Raw genomic sequence first — 17,805 nt, 5'->3', positions numbered from 1 at the left:
TTGAACACTAAAACTTAAATACATAAAAGAAGAAACATATTGTAAACTTAAATATTAAAACTTAAATATAAAGTAAGAAAAGAAAAAAACATGTCAGTGCATAGCAGAATGTAAGAGAGGATTCAAAATGTATAGCAATAAATTTCAATTTCAAGAAAGCCTATATATTAAACACTACATGTGGTGTTAAAAGCAGCCATCTTTTCTTTGTTTCCTTGTAGATTTTCTTTTGTTCTCTGCTATATACTTTTTACCTTGTTCTTGTTTTCCACCTTCCTCCCTCTTCCCCCCGGGCTACAATTAATCATGTATATATTTATATATAAATATTGATACATACATATACATATATACACATCCATACATATATGCATCCATTCATATACATATATGTATATCTATCTATATCCCCTAGGGCAGCTAGGTGGCGCAGTAGATAGAGCACTGGCCCTGAAGTCAGGAGGCCCTGGGTTCAAATTTGGCCTCAGACCAGACACTTGACACTTATTAGCTGTGTGACCCTGGGTAAGTCACTTAACCCCAATTGCCTAAAAAACAAAAGCAAAAACAAGAACCCTCCCTTATCCTCTCCCCATCCCCTTAGCGTTTTATTTCTTTCTAAATTTAGGAGACTTTTATACTCTTCTAAATATATGTGTATTATTCCCTCTTGAACCCATTCTCAGTGAAAGCAGGTTTCCAGAATGACCATCCCTTTTCCCCTGTCTAATTCCTCTGTATCAGTTCTTCCTCTTGCATGTCATTTATATAAGATAATTACTCTTTGTAACTGTCCTGAACAGTTTTACTTTTTGAAGTCATATCATGCTCAAATCTACCCCAATCTTTCTTATGAACTATCCAGTTACTAATAACAACCTTGGACATACATTTTAAATGCACAAAAAGTAAATAGTCTGTCCTTATTAGGTCCCTTCTAATTAGTTTTTGGTATGTACCTTATATTTTTCTTGGCTCTTGTATGTCAAATCTTCTATTAAACTCAGATTTTTTTTTTAACAGTCTTGAAAGTCTGACAGTTCATTAAATGTCCATTTTTTTTTCATTCAAGATTGTGGTTAGCTTTGCTGGGTATGAGATTTTTGTCTCTTTTAGTGTTGCCATTGCTAGGTCTTGTGTGATTCTAATTGTAGCATCTCCATATGTAAATTTTTTTTTCTTATTGCTTATAATATTTTATCCTTGAGCTGGGGTTTTAGGAATTTCACTATGATACTCCTGTGGGTTTCCCTCATAGGATCTCTTCTTGGTGGCGATTGGGGAATTTTTTCCTATTTCTACTTTCCCCTCTTGTTCTAACACTTCAGGAAAATTTTCTTTAATTATTTCTCGTATTATTGTATCAAGATTCTTTTTTTGATCATAGCTTTCAGGTAGTCCAATTATTCCTGTTTTCTCTTCTTGATCTGTTCTCCAGATCAGTTGTTTTTCTTATGAAATGTTACACATTCTCTTCAATTTTTTCATCTTTATATTTTGTTTTATTATTTCTTGGTCTCTTATAACTTTGTTGGCTTCCCCTTGCCTAATTCTGATTTTCAATGAGTCATTTTCTTCCTTAAGATTCTGGATCTCCTTTTTTAATTGGTTGACTTTCTTTTCATAATCTTCTTGTTTTTCTTGTTTTCTTTCTTTCTTTTTTTCTTTTTAGTTTTTCCTCAATCTCTCTCATTTGATTTTTAAAGTCTTTTTTAAGTTCTTCTATGAATTCTTTTTGGGCAGAAGACCATTTGACATTACTCTTTGAGGTAGAAGAGGATTTGTTTGCTTCACTATCCTTCTCTGAAGACGAACCCCAGTCTTCTTTATTCCCATAGTAACTCTCTATGGTTGGATTCTTTCTCCCTTGCCTATGCATTTTTTTAATTGCTTAATTTTTTGTAATCACCTCTGGTCCTGGGGTATGAGGCATGGTGCCTCTGGCCTCAGATCCTCCTTCAGTTCTCCTCTCTGACCTTGAACCCAAACCAAGACTTCCAGCCTCCTGTAAGTGCCTACAGCCCCATTGCTTCTACACTCACTGGGTCATGTACTGGATCCTTCTTGGACCATATCTCTACAGCACAGATGGATCTGACATTACTTGTCAGCAGAGGTTCCCTCCTGGGCTCAGATGCCCAACTCCCCTCATTGTCCCAGGAGTAAAAGTTTTGTGGCTGAGGCTGAGGCAGCCTCCCCACTCTGCTAACCCCAAAGTTTGCCACTAATTGTTTAAGCCGTCCCTAGCCTGGAGGTGTTTACTTTTCATGGGGACTAAACTTTTCTTCAGATCTTCTCTGATTTGTCCCAGGAGGACCCCAGTTCTGCTCCTTCTCTATTTTTAACATTCTGTATTTGCCCTGAAGTGCTGTTTTATCTCTTTTGTGGAGGAAAATCTTGAGAGCTTGGAATTTTCTGACCTACTCTGCCATCCTCTCAAAATCTTCTCTTCTACAATCATCTTTAAAAGGGTATTTAGAAAGTGTTACTTTTTAATGTTTATAGCAATTCCATTGAAGCCAGAGAATTGTAAATCTCATCAGGCTAGCTAAAATTCATCAGTCCAGAGAAGCCTAGCTAACACTTCACCTGCAAACTTTCAGTGCACACTAAGAGAGAAAAGTCTGATCCTAGGCTGAGCCTTGCAAACTTCTGACCTTGGCTTGGGGCTGAGCAATACAAGTGTAGGTTGTATTGGTTCCATTAAACTGCTGCTGGCCTCTGTCAGCTATCTGGAAGACTCTCTAGGTTCAGACCAATACAACTTGGTCTCCCCCTTGTGGTCTGAGCTCCATTCCCAGGTCACTCACCTACAGGATTCAGCTGGGTTCTGTGGGCTCAATCTGAAACCTCACTCAGGAGTCAATAATGATCCGCTACAATTCCAAAGGACTCATGATGAAACATGCTATCAACCTCCAGATAGAAAGCTAATGGACTCAGAGTACAAACTAAAACATTTGCTTTCCTTTTGGGGGGAATTAGAGGGTAGGGGGACATGCCTAATGAGGGAATTTGTTTGCTTGACTATATATATTTGTAATAGGTTTTGTTTTTCTTGCCTTCTCAATGGGTAGGGAAGGTGGAAGTGGGAGGGGAGAGAATTTAAAATGGAAAATAAAACTGATTTTTTTTTTAAAGGAGTCAGTGTCATACAGCTACTGCTTGCTTCTGCTTCTATTACTGCTCCTTGCCCTGCACACAGGCCTAGGCCAGATCTGAACTGTATCTGCAACCACTCATATAGTGATGTTAGTTCAGACTAGCTACAGGATCCTTAGAAACAAACTAGATCTGCAGCCCAGCTCTGGGGTCAGAGAAACACAACTACTGGCTGACTTCTGTTCCTGCTCCCTGCATAATATATAGCATCTCATTTTCTGGTACACATCTACGGACCTCGTACTGAGCTCTGCATGATAGCTTCTTGTCTGGAGCCCTTCCTTACTGCCTGTAGGTCTCCTACTGCCTCTTTATGCTGACCTTAGTTTTTTCTCAGATTTCCCTGTCACTTCTTGGTAGGTTGCTCTCTATATTAGACTATTATAAATAGTCTTTGCAGAAATAAAGATAGAGCTAAAAAATTGGAGAAACATGAATTGTGGATCAAGCAAATATAATAAAAATTACAACACTACCTAAATTAATTCATTTATTCAGGGTTATAGCAATAAAACTCCCTAAGGAATATTTTATAGAGCTAGATAAAATAATAACAATATTAACATGGAGGAACAAAAGATTAAGAAATTCAAGGATTATAATTCTGAAAAATGTGGAAAGGAAGTGAGTCTATCAGTACCAGATTCCAAGCTGTAATACAAAGTAGTAATCATTAAAATGATTTGACACTGGTTAAAAAAAGAGGTCAAGCAGTGGAAAACACTAGGCACACAACTTACAAAAACAAACATAATAGCATAGAGTGTGCTAAGTCAAAAGACCCCAGTTACTGAGAGAAGAATTCTGACAAAAATTGCTGAGAAAACTGTCTAGCACAAATTAGATTTAGGTCAACACCTCACACTTCATACTGATTAAGTTCTAAGTGGTAGAACTAGATATAAAAAGTCAAATCATAAAAAAAAAGTTAGAGGAACAAGAAGAAATTTTCTTTTGAATCCACTGATAGGGGAAAAACTCATGACTATACAAATGTCAGTTTTCATTATATAAAATTTAAAGTTTTTTGCACAAACAAATCTTATGTAATAAAAAATTAAAAGGAAAACAAGTAGCTAGGAAAAAAAATCTTTGCAACAAGTTTCTCTGATAAAAGTCTCATTTCTAAGAAATGAGGAACTGATTCAAATTTATAAGACTAAATGCCATTTCCCAATAGATAAATGGTCAAAGTATATGAACAGGTAGTTTTAAAAAGAAAAAAATTTAAACTACAAGCAATTAGATTTTCAAACGTTGTAAATTACTAATAAAGAAATGTAAATTAAAGCAATGTCAGTTTCCACCTCATACTTACTGTACTGATAAAGATGACAAAAGAGGAAAATAACAAGTATTTGAGAAGCTATAAGAAAACACATACACAAGTACACTGTTGTTGAAAGTATGACAATCCAATCATTCTAAAAGTAATTTGGAACTATGCCCAATTGGTTACCAAAATGCACACATCCTTTGACCCAGGCATGTCATTACTAGGCCTAAACCCCCCAAAAAAATCAAAGAAAGAAGAAAAGGATCTCTATTCACAAAAATATTTATAGCAGCTCTTTTCATCATGCCAAAAAACTGGAAATTAAGGAGATGTTCTCCTATTAAGAAGTGGCTAAACTCATTGTGGTATGTATATGTAATGGAAAATGATTGTACCATAAAAAATGATGAAATGGACAATTTTAGAGGAAACTAAGAAGAACTGTATGAACTGATTCATGACAGTGAACTTAAGTAGGAGAACAATTTATTAGATGATAATAACATTATAGACAAATACAGATTTGAAAGATTTTAGATTTTGAAAGATTTTAGAACTCAGATCAACTTGATGATAAACCATAAGTCCAAAAACAATGAAGATAAAATATGCCATTCACTTCCTGAGAGGTGATGAACTTAAAATTCAGGAAAAAATAATATATGTTTAGACATGGCTAAAAGAGTATTTTATTTTGCCTAACAATGCAACTATGTACTGAGAGATTTGTGCATTTTCTTTATTTGTTCAATTAGGGAAGGAAGTAGTGGTAGGGACAGATTAATAAAAAATAATCATTTGTTATTTTAATAATAAAAATAATAAACTAAAAAAAATTAGAAAGTAGAATCCAGGATAAGGGACAAAGGCCTGATGGGAATCTTAGCTAAACATATTAATTCAGAAAAAAATGTTTAAAAAAACTAAATCTTTAGTTTTAAGTTTTTTTCAATACAAATTGTGGGTTCACATAAATTTTAAACATTTTACTGATAGCATAGTTTCTCCTTTCATAATTGAAAAGGAGAGACATTTTGTAGATGCGTACAGAATGCAGATGTGCAGATATAAAGTTTCGGATCTGGCTCTGGACCAATAAACATTTGACCTAAAAGTCTGCCCAACCTTAGTGGATTGATGTCTGAAAAAGCAATTAACAATTTCAAGGCAAATGTTGCTGCTCTCTACCCTTGGGGAATGTTGGGAAAGGAAGAAAACTTCTCAGAACCTAATTAAAAATCTAAGGTTTGAAGAATGGAATGTTGAGCACTTCAGTATAAAGGATGCTGGTCTTTTTCCACCCACACTCATAAAGTTGTCAATAAGTAGAAAAAAATGGCCTTGATGGTGTAAAAAAAAAATTTTAAGCACTGGTTGCTAATAAAAATCTTTTTTGTTCAATGAATTCTAACAAATCAACTTGGATTATAGCAAATTTAACTTTAAATAAGAAAGACATACACAGACATACATAAACATATACACATTCACATAGCTGTACATACATACATATGTGTATTTATGTATGCATATAACCATTTAGGCAACAAGGGGAAATGAAACTCAAGGTTGGAGTTAAAAGGACCCTTCCCCCCATCCCATACTTTTCACTAGAAATATAATAATTAAAAATAGATTTTTTTTAGAATCAATAAAGTTGTCTTTTAGAAGTGTTATAATTAAACCATCTGTATTTCTGAGAGTCAGGGTTAAGAAATCTAGTTAACCCCTGAAAAATGAGCCATCATTTGCACTCAATGAGAGGTGTTGCAAAGAACCCTACTTTAGCCATGGCCAGAAGCTAAAACATCTGTTTGTTTGTTTATTTGTTTTTCCCAGTTTTCTGGTGATATAGAGAATGTTATACTTGTTTCCCAGATTTAACAGTGAAGTTGTGAAAAAAAAAGTCACCTCCTTATTTTTACAGAGTCTAGTGCCTGTGGAGAAATAAAATAGTCATTTCTCTTTACAAAACAAATAGAAGAATTTTATGAGTTTCTGCTAAAGCTAGAAGTCTGATTCTACTTTGAAGAAACCATTAATAAAATTAGTGGGCAGTTTTGACCTGTAAATTCTCAATTGTCTTCTTTTCCGTGTTATAGAGATTCTCATTTAGATGTGTTCTGCAAATGAGTATTTACAGAAAACTTCACATTATCCAAGCTTTTTGAAAGGATACATTACAAAAAACAAACTCTCTCAATGTTGGTAGCTCAGCAGTGAAATTCCTTCTTACCATGTTTTGTACTCATGTTCTCTGGGGTACATTTAGGTTTGAGGTGAATGGGAAGGAAAATAGAAGGATTCTTCTGTACTCTGGGGGCTTCAAAAGGAAAGAAAAATAGAATAATTGTCATCTTTAAGTAGAGTTTCTTAATTAGGATTCTGTAAAAATTACTGTTATGGGGGGCAGCAGTGGATAGAGCACTGGCCCTGAAGTCGGGAGGACTTATCAAACTAGATGTCATATGAACTCAATATATCAAAAACTGTAATATCTTCTCCCCAAATCCCTCTTTCAATCTTATCACTCAGCATACACATGATCAATAAGGATATTGCTGTATGGCTATGAGTTACAACTGGCTGACTATGAATAACTAAAGTATATAACCTATAAGTCAAAATTTCAGTCCCCTCATTAAACTGTATAATATTATAATATAATATAGTAAATATGTAATAGTTCATACTATTAGAGGGTAGAGAACTATAAACAAAGATTAGATCTGTTATTTAATATCTACTGAGTACCTACATAAATATAAATGTGTCAGGAACAACCTCTTGCATTAAGGGAGGGGAGAAGGAGCTTTGGTGAGAAAGTTCCCAGAACTCATGATGAAAAATGCTATCCACCTCCAGAGAGGGAACCAATGAACTCTGAGTGCAAATTGAAGGATATTTTTTCCATTTTATTCTTTCTTGCTTTTTTGTGATTTGGCTAATATGGAAATATGTTTTCTTGATTTCACATGTATAATGTCATACTTCTTGTCTTCTCAATGAGTAGGGTAAGGATTAGAGGGAGGGAGAGAATTTGGAACTCAAAATTTGTAAAAATTACTATTAAAGAGAAAGTTTCCAGAGGGAGAAGTGGGTCCCTTCCTGTTCAGTAGAACTGTTTAGAGTATAATTATCAAAAAGCAAAGGAGTGTCTTTCTGAAAGTTTTCATTTTGTAATTGCAAACTGAGTCAAGGTTCCTTGGGACTGTTATTCTGAAACACAGTAACAAACCCTAGTGCTTGTTTGCCATGCCCTAGATAAGATGGTGAGTCTTTTTGTCAAATAAAGAATTTAACATTGTCAAATAATAAATTAACCCCAGTTTTATTTTTAAATAACTTGTTAAAATTCATCAGCTATTCAACAATGGGGGGTGGGGAATTCTCCTAAAACTATTTGTTGTGTGTTAACAGCAAAAGAAAACATAAACAGTGTTTACATAAAAATCAATGATCAGATTTTTAATTGAATCACAGGCTCTTACTAGAAGACATAATATATCCATTCATTTTTAACTAGCTCATGCTGTTCACCAGAGACTCTAGGCAAGAATAACCAGCTTTTTGTTCACACCTCACCTCAGTATTCCATTAAAGAAAATAAAGCTAGTAATAAAGCTAGATTCCATTAAAATCTCAGTTATGGAGATCAAACCAAGAAGAAAAAACTATGTTTTTACTACATTATACAGGGATTGATATTTCCATTTCCATCTCTGTGATAGCATACTCACTATTCTGAGAAACCGTTATCCCAAAATTGTTAATATGTGACTGCGTACTAAATATACTCTGTATTTTTGGTGTTTGATATAAATTACCTGCATACACTCAGGATATTGAGCATTATTAAAAATAAAAATACCTCTGCTTTCCAGACTGACTTCTTTTTTATATCATTTTTTTCAGTTTAAATACTAAAACTTAAACAGTAAGAAAAGAAAAAGAAACATACTACAAACTTAAATACTAAAACTTAAATAGAAAATAAGAAAAGAGAAAAAAACTTGCCATGTGCACAGTAGAACATAAGAGAGGATTAAAATTATACAATAAATTTCCATTTCAAGAAAGCCTATATAATAAATACAATACGTTGTGTTCTAAACTGTACATTTTTTCTTTGCTTCCCTTTAAGTTTTCTTTTGTTCTCTGCTGTGCACTGTTTACTTTGTTCTTTTTTCCCCCTTTCTTCCCCTCTCTTCCCCCTCACCCAAGAAGGCTACAATTAAGTGTGTATATATTTGTGTGTGTGTGCATATGTATGTATGTATCTATCTATCTACACACACACACATACATACACACATATATATACATACATATATACACAAATATACACATACATACATATACTTAGATATCTATGATCTTACTTATATGTAGATATATACATTCATATGCATCTGTGTAAGACTGTACTATACTTGTTCGTCCTCTGTTTCTCTGAGGATGGATAACGTCTTCCTTCATAGGTCCAAATCTTTCCCTATTTTCCTAAGTCCACCAACACATTGTTTCCTATACCACAGCAATATTCCAACTTTATACTGTCAAGTTATTTTAAATAGTCTACAACAATATTGATTAATATGGCTGATATATAGTGCAGTTTCCCTATTTTTTTCTTCTGATTAAATCTATTTTAGCTTTAACTTTGTCTGTGATCATGATTACTACTCCTGCTTTTTTTTCCTCTAATAAATTCTACTCCTGATCTTTACTTTATGTTTGTGTGTATCTCCTATTTCCTATCCCTCCTGACTCCTCTACTCCTACTCTCTAGCTTGCCCTCCTATTACTTAAGCAACCCCCCACCAAAGATCCCTTCCCTATCCTTTCCCTTCCACTCTAAAATCTCTTCCTTATCCTCTCCCCTCTCTCTATCTCCTTAGTCTTTTATATGTTTCTGAATTTAGAAGACTTTTATACCCTTCCAGATATATATGTCTTGTTCTATCTTTAACCCATTCCTGATGAGAGTAGGGTTCCAGAACTACCAGCCCTCCTCCCCCATCTGATTCCTCTGTGTCAGTTCTTCCCCTGGCACCTCATTTGTATAAGATAATTACTTTTTTTATCTTTTCCTAGACAGTTTAGTATCACATCATATTCAACCCTACCCCAATCTTTCTTTCAAACTACTCAATTATTAATAACAATCTTAGACATATAATTTACATTTCCTCATATAAAAAGTGAATAGTTGTGCCACTTAGCTGCCCCAAAACTTGGGATTTCCCTGGAGTAGGGAACTCCTTCCTGGTAAGGAAACTCCCTCTACTACCATAGACCTGCAACTATTCTGCAACTCATGATCTTAGAGAGTGGCCTGGGTGACAGAAAGGGGTGACTTGCCCAAGGTCACACAGCAGGGATGCTATAAATTGGAGGTAGGATTTGAATCCAGGGCTTCCTAGCTTTAATACCAGCTCCCTATCTACTATGCCATGTTGTGTCTCGTTAGGTGTTGCTATCCTTGTGAAATAAGCAACAGGTGTACCTGTGTTATAAGCTGTAGGAATTAGGGCCTAGTGAGTTGAATTTATCCATCACATAAGCCAGACTGCTGTAACAGTAATGGTACACATTCCAGATCCTTGTTAATATTTTTTCCCTCTACATTTAGTAACTGATACTGTCTGTCACCCTGGATGTTTTTTAAAAATCTATTGCTGATTCGTATTCTCCAGGTAGGGAAATTTTTAACTATCTCATAAGAAAAAAGAGGCAAATTATTTTTTTTAACTTTTGGAGGCTATCAGGTCAAGTGTTCATTCCAAAGTTCTCTGTTCGATCCACCTTGAAAAGTGTTCCTTGAATCAAGCTTTCCTAGTTATAAGAGCTCATGTAAAAAAGGGATACTTAACTTAGACTATCAGCCTGTAATGGTAGAAAGCCAAACAGTAAAAGAGAGAAGGCAATCATTGTGATTAACCCTGGCAACGAGAAGCAGTATGGCAGGGTAGAAAAGGCACGGTAGACCCGAGACCTACTTCTGGCTCTGCCACTAATTTGCTGTGTGCCCTTGGGTAAGTCACTTGATCTGCTGGGTCCCATTTCCTCATTTATAAAACGTGGCCATTGAGCTAGATAGTCTCAGAGGTCCGTTCCAGTTCTGACAGTATATAGCATTTAATATACGCTAATAGAAATAACTGTGGTTCTTTAATTAACTGGTTGTCAGAGCTGGCCTCCAAGAAAAGTATAATGGTCGTAATGACTTTCTGAAAGACCATTAGTGCCTGATCTCTATTTTGTGAATATAACACTGTGATATACTATATAACTAAACAATTCAGTTTACACAATTACATATTACTTTGGTGGAGAAGCTCGAAGAATTTTACGTATTCTCACTTTTTGGGGATTTCCACATTAAGCTACACTTGTAGTTCGGGATTTATTTTCATTACTTTGTAGAGGGGCAGATAATATGTATGGTTAGTGCGGGGAATGCAGTGGAAATCAAGAGCCCTGGTTTCCATCCCAACAGAATCCCTAGATTTTTTTTTTGTAAGTTACTTAATCTCTTGTTTGCATGACTGACATGGGATAAGGTTTTATATTAGAGTCTTGAAAGAACAGTGCTATATGATATAAATAAGATGGATACAAATAATGTTATGTATATAGTTCTAGTTCCTTGAAATAAAGAAAATTTTCTGTGAAACTTGTAAAAGTTTAATTTTGTAGTATTAAGAATTATGCTAAGGAAAATAACCCCAGGAATAATTTGATATGGGATATCTATATCTCAGCATGAAATTATGGAATAATACTGCAACTAAATATCTTGTTAAACTTGTTTTACAATTTACCTGTTGATAATAGCTTACATTTATTTTGTAACTTTTATGATTTCACAAAAATATCATTTGATCTGTGAACATATTTATTATCTAAGTATTTTAATAAAATTATTTTGATTTTTTAAAAAAGTGAATAATCTGTCCTTATTGAGTCCCTTGTCTTTGATGTTTACTTTATATTTGTCTTGGATTTTCTATGTCAAATCTTCTATTGGTTTCAGGTCTTTTTGCAACAAAATCCTGAAAGTCTGACAATTCACTGAATGTCCATTTTTTCATTCAGGATTATGCTTAACTTTGCAGGGTATGATATTTTTGGCCACAACCCCAGTTCTTTTGCTCTTCAATATAATGTTCCAAGACCTGTGGCCTTTTAGTGTAGCTGCTGCTAGGTCTTGTGTGATTCTAATTGTGGCTCCACCATATTTGAATTGTTTGTTGTTGTTGTTGTTGCTCACAATATTTTCGCCTTGAACTTGGGGTTTCAGAATCTAGCTATGATATTCCTGTAGGTTTTCCTTGTAGGATCTCCTTCAGGTGGTGATTGATGGATTGTTTCTTATTTCTACTTTCCCTTCTTGTTCTAACACTTCAGGACAATTTTCTTTAATTATTTCTTGTATTATTGTATTAAGGCTCTTCTTTTGGTCATAGCTTTCAGTTAGTCTGATTATTCTCATGTTTTCTCTTCTTGATCTGTTCTCCAGATCAGTTGTTTTTCTTATGCAATGTTTCACTTTGTCTTCTATTTTTTCATTCTTTATATTTTGTTTTGTTATTTCTCAGTCTCTTTTAACTTTGCTGGCTTCCCCTTGCTCAATTCTTTTTTTTTTAATGGTAATTTTTATTTATTTTTTTGTTTTCAACATTTACTTCCACAAGATTTTGAGTTCTAAATTTTCACCCCATCTCGCCCCTCCCCCCACTCCAAGATGGCATGCATTCTAAATACCCCTTCCCCTAGTCTGCCTTCCCTTCTATCTCTCCCCCTCTTCTCTTATCCCCTTCCCCTTCAATTTTCCTGTAGGGCAAGATGGATTTCTGTACCCCATTTCCTGTATTTCTTATTTCCCAGCTGCATGTGAAAACATTTTTTTTAAACATGTGTTTTTAAAACTTTGGGTTCCAAATTTTCTCCCTTCCTCCCTCCCCACCCACCCTCATTGATAAGGCAAGCAACTACATATAGGTTATATATGTGCAGTTATGCAAAACACTTCCATAGTAGACATGCTGTGAAAAACTAACTCTATTTCCCTTAATCCTATCCTGCCCACCCATTTATTCTATTCTTTCTTTTGACACTGTCCCTCCTCAGAAGTATTTTCTTCTGATTACTCCCTTTCCCAATCTGCCCTCCTCTCTATCATTCTCCTACTCTCTTGTCCCTTTCCCCCCCCCTATTTTCCTATAGGGTAAGACAGATTTCCACACCCAATTGAGTGTGTATGTTATTCCCTCCTTAAGTCAAATCCTATGAGAATAAGATTCACTCATTCCCTCTCACCTTCCCCCATTTCCCCTCCACTGTAAGAGCCTTTTCTTTTCTGTTTTGTTTTTTTTTGTGGGATAATTTACCCCGTTCTACCTCTCCCTTTCTCCTTCTCCTAGTATATTCCTCTCTCACCCCTTAATTTTATTCTCTACATATGGACCCTTCATTTTCAACTCACCCTGTGCCCTCTATCTATCTATCTATCTATATCTATATATACATACATATAATTTTTCCCCTCCAACTACCCTAATACTGACAAAGGTCTCATGAGTTACAAATATCATCTTTCCGTGCAGGAATGTAAACAATTCAACCTTAATAAGTCTCTTATGATTTTCTCTTTCCTGTTTACCTCTTCACGTTCCACTTGAGTCTTCTATTTGAAAATCAAATTTTCTATTCAACTCTGGTCTTTTCATCAAGAATGCTTGAAAGCCCTCCATTTCACTGGATGACCATTTCTTCCCCTGCAGGATTATACTCAGTTTTGCTGGGTAGGTGATTCTTGGCTGCAATCCTATCTCCTTTGCTCTCTGGAATATTATATTCCATGCCCTGTGGTCCCTTAATGTAGAAGCAGCTAAATCTTGTGTTATCTTGATTGTTTCCACAATACTTGAATTGTTTCTTTCTGACTGCTTGTAATATTTTCTCCTTGACCTGGGAACTGTGGAATCTGGCTACAATATTCCTAGGAGTTTTCCTTTGGGGATCTTTTTCAGGAGGAGATCGGTGGATTCTTTCAATTTCTATTTTGCCCTCTGGTTCTAAAATATCAGGACAGTTTTCCTTGATAATTTCTTGAAAGATGATGTCTAAGTTCTTTTTTTGATCATGGCTTTCAGATAGTCCAGTAATTTTTAAATTCTCTCTCCTGTATCTATTTTCCAGGTCAGTTGTTTTTCCAATGAGATATTTCACATTGTTTTCTAATTTTTCATTCTTTTGGATTTGTTTTACAGTGTCTTGATTTCTCCTAAAGTCACTAGCTTCCAATTGCTCTATTCTAATTTTTAAGGAAGTATCTTCTTCAGTAATCTTTTGGACTTCCTTTTTCCATTTGGCCAATTTTGCTTTTTAGGGCATTCTTCTCCTCATTGGCTTTTTGGACCTCTTTTGCCATTTGGGTTAGGCTATTTTTTAAGGTGTTAATTTTCTTCAGTATTTTTTTGGGTCTCCTTTAGTAAGCTGTTCACTTGTTTTTCATGATTTTCTTGCATCACTCTCAGTTTTTCCTCTACTTCTCTTACTTGCTTCTCAAAATCCCTTTTGAGCTCTTCTAAGGCCTGGGACTGATTCATATTTTTCTTGGAGGCTTTGGATGTAGGAACTTTGGCTTTGTTATCTTCTTCTGGTTGTATGTTTTGATCTTCTTTGTCACCAAAGTAAGATAATATAGTCTGACTCTTTTTGCGCTGCTTACTCATGATCCCAGCCAATTTCTTAAGTTTTAAACTCTGTGTTAAGGTAAAAGTCTGCTTCCAATATGAAGAGTGTACTGTCCCAAGCTTCCGGGGTTTGTACAGCTGTTTTCAGAGGTATTTCTAGGGACCTGAAAATTTTCAGTTCTTCCAAGGTGGTATGATAAGGGGCGAAGTGTTTCCTCTCCACCACCACAACAAGCTTCACCACACCAGCACTCCTCTTCGCCCCAGGACTGCCCCTCAGAACTGTGACCCAGATCTAAGCACCGGTAAAGCAAGAGATTCCTGCCTCAGCACTGGCAAAGAGATCCTTGCAATTCCCCTCTGATCAGCCACTTGATTCTCCCTCAGTCTGTTGGCCGGCAGCTCAGGAAACAGTCACTGCGCCAGGCTGCGCTCGAGACTTGCGTCTAAGATCTAGCTCTTCTCTCACCACAGTCACAGACTTTTCCCACTGACTTTCCACATTGTCTTTGGCGTTCCTGGGGTGAGAAGTCTGGAAACTGCCATAGCTGCCCGCGATTCAGTCCTCTGAGGCCTGCTTCAGAGTCGCTGTGGCCTGCGCGCCCACACCAAACTGCCCTCCGCTCCCCGACCGGCGCGATATACCTTTCCAATCAACCATCCAGGTTATCTTGGGTTGGAAATTTGTTTCACTCTGTGTTTTTGTGGGTTCTGCTGCTTTAGGATTTGTTTAGAGCCATTTTTTTTAGGTATTTGGAGGGCTTTGGGAGAAAGCTCAAGACAGTCACTGCTTTCCCTCTGCCATCTTGGCTCCGCCCCACTCCCCTTGCTCAATTCTAATGTTCAAGAAATCATTTTCTTCCTCAAGATTCTGGATCTCCTTTTCTAGTTGGCTGACTGTCTTTTCATAATATTCTTGGTTTTTTTGGATTTTTTTTATTTTTCTTTTTAATTTTTCCTCAATCTCTCTCATTTGATTTTTAAAGTCTTTTTAAAAGTTCTTCTATGAATTCTTTTTGGGCGGGTGACCATTTGATGTTACTCTTTGGAGTAGGAGAGGCTTTTTTTTGCTTCAATATCCTCCTCTGAAAATGAACCCCAGTCTTCTGTATTCCTGTAGTAATTTTCTATGGTTGGGTTTTTTTCTTCTTTGCCTGCTCATTTTTAAAAAATATTATTTATAGAAATTTGTTATTGTAATCACTTCTAGTCCTGGGATATGAGGGATGATGTCTCTGGCCTTAGATCCTTCTTCAGTTCTCCCCTCTGGCCTGGGACAGAAACAAAAACTCCATCCTCCTGTAAGTGCCCACAACCCAGTGTTGTCCATACCGCACTGTTTCCACACCGCACTGTTTCCACACTCATTGGGCATGTGCTGGCTTCTTCTTGCTCAGGGCCACTTCTTGGCAGCACAGCTGGGGCTGACATCCCTTATCAACAGAAGTTCCCTTAATCTTCTCCTGCTCAGACACCTGACTCCTCACACTGTTTGGGAGGTGAAAATTCCTGTGGCTGGGGCCTTGAGGCAGCATCTCAATCAGGGTAGCCCCAGAGCTCCCTGCTTAATACTTCAGCAAAACTAGCTTCTTCACAAGAACCAAATCTTGCTCCTACGATTTTTCTTCCAATTGTCCCAGGAGGACAATTCTTGTTTGTTTTTACCACTCTGTGTTCTCTCTGAGGCACTGTTTTCTCTTGTTTGTGAGAGACATCTGGAGAGTTTGGAATTTTCTGATCTCCTTATTTTTTCAAAAAGACCACAACTGAGAACTTCAAAATGCAAACACAACAGTCAAAAGAAACACACAAAAAAAGTAAATACAATAGCACAACTGAAAGTTAATATACAAGGATAAGGTTTTTACATTCTAATAGGGGAAATTAATACATGCCCTTTAAGAACCTTAATATCATTAAGAGTCATAGAGGGAGTTAAAAAAGAAGTATTTTGATGATCTTAAAAGAAGAAAGGAATGAGAGGAGGAAGGAGTATATTAGGAAAGAAAGGAGAAGAAATGTAGAGGAATTATTATCTCACATATTTGGGTGTGAAAGCAGAAGACTATGCAAGGAGGAAACTGGTATCACTTGACCTCATTTTCATCTGAATTTGTCAAAAAATGTAGAATATGGGCTTTGGTGTAAAAATACATTTAATACCACAGAGAAACAGGAGAGGGAGCAAAAAAGAGGGCATAGATTAAGGAGGAGTTAGTCATAAGCAAAACAAACTATAACCACAGAGGGTAGATTATGCAAAAAGTCTTGGAAGGAAAGAAAGAAAGGATATGAATGTGTGATTGGGCTCTGGGGGAAGGAAAGAAACTAGGGGCAGGGAAACAGAGGTAGATTGCATCAAACCTAGGTCAACAGTGATAAGAACACTCCTACCTCACCATCCACTTCTTTATAAAGATAATTAGGAGCAAAGAGGAGGGATAATATAAAAGAACAAGACAAGGAAATACACAATTAATAATCATATCTGTGAGTATAAATTGGATGAATTTACTTATAGAACAGAAGAGGAGAGTAGAATGTATTTAATGTTTTGATAGAAGATATAAGCCTTGCCTTGACTACAATAGGGGAGAAACTCCCTTCCACTGGGGCACAGATGTAGAACTTTGTGGTCCTTGATCTAGTCTTGCTCAGAGGCTTATAAGTCTAAATGACACTCTAAGAGAGGAATGCCCTGTCACTGAGGAATAGGACTCAGACCCTCTTTGGCTCTCTTCTGTGAAGACCTGTGAAGGTACAACTGCCAAGGGTCCTAGTCCCAGCCCTGGTCAGTGAATTCCATACATAAAAGGGGAAGAGAGATCTTCCCTGCTGCTAAATTATGAGGTTCAGTGACTTAAACCTTGTTTTTGTAGTAGTGAGGCTACCTATTCCACCTTGTCTATGAAGGTGCAGCTGTCAGAAAACATAATCTCAGATTTGTGTAGCAATTATAGAACAGAACTCTGAAATCCAGTAGAGGTATAGAAGGATATTGATCCAGTATTCAGGGAAAAGGTTCTTTTCATGTTTTATTGCCTTCAACTCTCCAGTCTCCGCAGAAGCATGGGGCTGGAGGAAGAGTGAATTGCTAAAGTCTCTACCAATGCTGCCACCATATTGCTATTTCACATTGCTGGGAATGTACTACATCCCTCCTTGTGGTATGTTCTCTGATCTCTTATTTTTCTTTTTAAAATTTTATTTTGGGGGCAATTAGGTGGCACAGTGGATAGAGCACCGGTCCTGGATTCAGGAGGACCTGAGTTCAAATCTGAACTCAGACACATAACACTTACTAGCTGTGTTTCCCTGGACAAGTCACTTAACTCCAGTGCCTAACCAAAAAAAAAAAAAATTATTTTGTTTTCAGTTCTAAATTTTCTGTCTCCTTGGGAAGGTGTTGAGTATGCAATACTGAATTAGCAGCATGGTCATGAAACTTGAAGTGATCAGCTTATTCTGGGAGGTACAACTTGTTCTGTGGAGTTAAAACCAAGAAGAGCTGCAGATGGATTGACAAAAGGTCAAGAATAGCAAGGATATTGATTAAAAAATGTGAAGGAACAGGGCCTAGAAGTACCATCTCTCAAACTATACTACAAAGCTGTAATCATCAAAACAATTTGCTGATAGTCAGAAGGTGGAGCCAAGATGGCA

Source organism: Vombatus ursinus, unplaced genomic scaffold, assembly GCF_900497805.2.
Source record: "Vombatus ursinus unplaced genomic scaffold, bare-nosed wombat genome assembly UNPS02008996.1, whole genome shotgun sequence".
In the NCBI taxonomy this organism is placed as follows: Eukaryota; Metazoa; Chordata; class Mammalia; order Diprotodontia; family Vombatidae; genus Vombatus; species Vombatus ursinus.
This window is presented reverse-complemented; position numbering follows the sequence as displayed.